Here is a 3265-nt window from a genome sequence, read left to right as displayed (position 1 = left end):
TTTGGGGTGGTGGGTTCGGACACATACACATGGAGTATAAAAGATTTTCACAAATGCTGGTCAGCGTCCTTGGCTAGGAGGAGACTGCCTTGGGCCCGCCGGTGTAATAAAACTGCACTCCACTATCTGCATTGTCCTTCTGAGGGAGTTTGTTTCCCGGAACGTGTGGCTACAACAAGACAACATCAAAACAGAGAAAAATAAGAAGGAATAAAATTTAAATAATCTGTGATAGTAATCATATACTTTGCTTCATGGGACTATAAGGATTTCTGGAAGTATTTTGACCATAGATATATACTAAATGCCTGAAAATTGTCAAAATTATCATTTGACCCAGAAATTCCGCTTGTAGAAACTACTCTCAAAGAAAAAAAAGTCAAGTATTAACACAAACATTCGAGTTTAAAGCTGTTCATCATAAATAAGATTCAATAGCAAAATGTAGATACAATTTAAATCTCCAAATTAAATCCAGCTTTGTTACAATTAGAAATAAAAACTCTTTTTTTAAAAAATTTAAATTTATTTATTTTAATTGGAGGCTAATTACTTTACAATATTGTATTGGTTCTGCCACACATCAACATGAATCCGCCATGGGCATATACGTGTTTCCCATCCTACACCCCCCTCCCACCCCAGAAATAAAAACTCTTTATTAAAAACATGATTCCAAAATCCCTTTCATGATTGGACAATGTGTTTGAATCCATTCTCCAACTGTTGCATATGTTGATTCAGATTTTTAAAATTACAAATAATTCTACGATGAACATCTTTACATGCAAATCTTTAAGGCATATCTTTTTTCAGAATCTCTTAGAACACATTCCCAGAGATGACTAGGAGAGATAAGAGTCTTTTGCTCTTTTTTGATCACAGTAATTGATCACAGAACATGCAATCAGCAAGCTTTTTTCATTCACATTGTGACTCTCCCACAAATGCTCAAATTCAGGTCTTTAGCCTTTGCATTGCCCTGCTGTCTCCACCCCCTCATCCCCTTACTAGAGCTCACCCGAGGCCCAATCACTTTCTCTGGGCAAGGCCCACTCTCAGCTCTTCAGCCTCCCTCCTTCCAAGGCTCGTCACCCTGGATTTTACCTATTTTCCCACACTTACCTCTTGGCAATCCCATCTGAAAATTACATCCCACAGAGTAAAGATAATCAATAGTTCCTCATTATAAATAAGAGTCTCTTTTCTCTGGAAGAAAGGAAAATGTGATGCATGCTCTCTCTGACGAAGAGTAAGAATCGGTCTGTGAAAGTAGTTTCGGATTGGCTCAGAGGGGTTTTCTCATCAGTTGCTAGGCAGAAACCAGTGAGGCGGTTTGAAAACTGAAACTATACTGTGTTGTGAAAAAAAATTCCAGCCTAATTCTCACTTTGTATCACTCTGTGTTTCCCTAATTGAATCATTTATGCATATTTATGTATGTATAAATCAGTATTTATTATATACACCTGCTTTATGTCTTAAATATGATAATAGATTTATTTTTTCTCATAAAAGATTTACTGAGTAGAGAAATAAAAGGTTTGAATGTGTGAAGAGAGGAAGACATGCATTAATGAAAACATTTCTGTGGTTTTTGGCTAACGTCTGTTTGCATGTACAGCGGACATGGAGCGGAATATATTTTACAACAGAGGCAAATGAACAGAAAACCAAACCCTCTCCACCTTTTTTAGAACCTCTGAAATTCAGGTCTCAGATTCATTATCGAATAATATAATTTTCACATTTTCCAGAGCAGTGTTCTGGTGACTGATTGGCATATTTTACATTTTTCAGAAAAATTCCTTTTTTTTTTTTTCCAGAAAAATTCTTATTTGGGGTGTTGCTGAGAAGGCTCATGAACCCTCTGAGCCTTATTTGTGCTAATTTCATATGTATTTCTTTCTCTTCTGCCAGCAGGATTCTTATTCCCCGAGGTTAGAGTCTGGCTGGTCTGTGGATACTGTTACCGTTAGCGGTCTTTGGGACAAAGTGGTCCTGTGGCCTAGAGCCTCCCAAGACAATTTGTTTGCCCCTTGGGACAATGAATAAAGCTCAAGGGACTTCAATATGGCTTTGCTGATGGAATTTAGTTACATATATGTATATATATGCTGCTGCTGCTGCTAAATCGCTTCAGTTGTGTCCGACTCTGTGTGACCCCATAGACGGCAGCCCACCGGGCTCCCCCGTCCCTGGGATTCTTCAGGCAAGAACACTGGAGTGGGTTGCCATTTCCTTCTCCAATGCATGAAAATGAAAAGTGAAAGTGAAGTCGTTCAGTCTTGTCCAACTCTTAGCGACCCCATGGATTGCAGCCTACCAGGCTCCTCCGTCCATGGGATTTTCCAGGCAAGAGTGCTGGAGTGGGGTGCCATTGCCTTCTATATACATACACACACACACACACACACACACACACACACATATGCGTACATACGCATATATGGGATTCCCTGGTGGCTTAGCAGTAAAGGATCTGCCTGTCAATGCAGGAGACACGCTTCAGGCCCTGGGTTGGGAAGATCAATCCCCTGGAGAAGGAAATGGCAACCCATTCCAGTATTCTTGCCTGGGAAATCCTTTGGACTGAGGAGACTGGTGGGCTACAGTCCACGGGGTCAAAAAGAGTCAGATAGAACTTGGTGACTAAACAACCAACAACAAGATATACATGTGTGTGTGTCCAGCCTTGTCGGACTTTTTGTGACATTATGGACTATAGCCCACAAGTCTCCTCTGTCCAAAGGATTTCCCAGGCTAGAATACTGGAGTGATTTGCTATTTCCTACTCCAGGGGATCTTCCCAACCCAGGTGTTGAACCCTCATCTCTTGCATCTCCTGCATTGGCTCTTTACCACTAAGCAACCAGGGAAGCCTATATATATAATATATTTTATACAGGAAAGCCTATCTATCTACCTTTTTTTTTTCTTTCCCCAAGCAGAGATCTAACCTGGGCCCACATTAGTGAAAGCATGAGTCCCAATCACTGGATCACCAGGAAATTCTTGGAATTTAATAATATTACAAAAGTTTGAATTTAGGCTCTGTGGTAGAGATAGCTGGATGCTTGTGCAAGTTTCATTTTCTGTCTTTTTTCTTTTTTAAAAACTTACAAAGAGTTAGCATTCCTTCTGCGGTAAGGTTGAAGGAGGAAACAGACAGAACAGGCTCCATCTTGAAAGCAGTACTCCATCTTGGGCCGGACTGTGGACTTTGAGCTCTATGCCCAGTATCTACGGAAACGACCTACCAACT

The 3265-nt window shown here is 40.3% G+C and overlaps 1 long non-coding RNA gene across 1 annotated transcript; it reads right to left on the bottom strand.

Moving 5' to 3' along the window:
* On the bottom strand, window positions 1-1260 carry LOC129645624 (uncharacterized). Its single transcript, XR_008711457.1, has 2 exons — window positions 1126-1260; window positions 1-169 (listed from the first exon to the last, which is right to left on the bottom strand). It is a non-coding gene; the product is annotated as an uncharacterized LOC129645624 (long non-coding RNA).
* Window positions 1261-3265: the final 2005 nt, after the last annotated feature.

Source organism: Bubalus kerabau, chromosome 3, assembly GCF_029407905.1.
Source record: "Bubalus kerabau isolate K-KA32 ecotype Philippines breed swamp buffalo chromosome 3, PCC_UOA_SB_1v2, whole genome shotgun sequence".
Taxonomy (NCBI): Eukaryota; Metazoa; Chordata; class Mammalia; order Artiodactyla; family Bovidae; genus Bubalus; species Bubalus kerabau.
The sequence above is the reverse complement of the archived record's forward strand: the minus strand, read 5'-3'. Positions and strand labels throughout refer to the sequence as shown.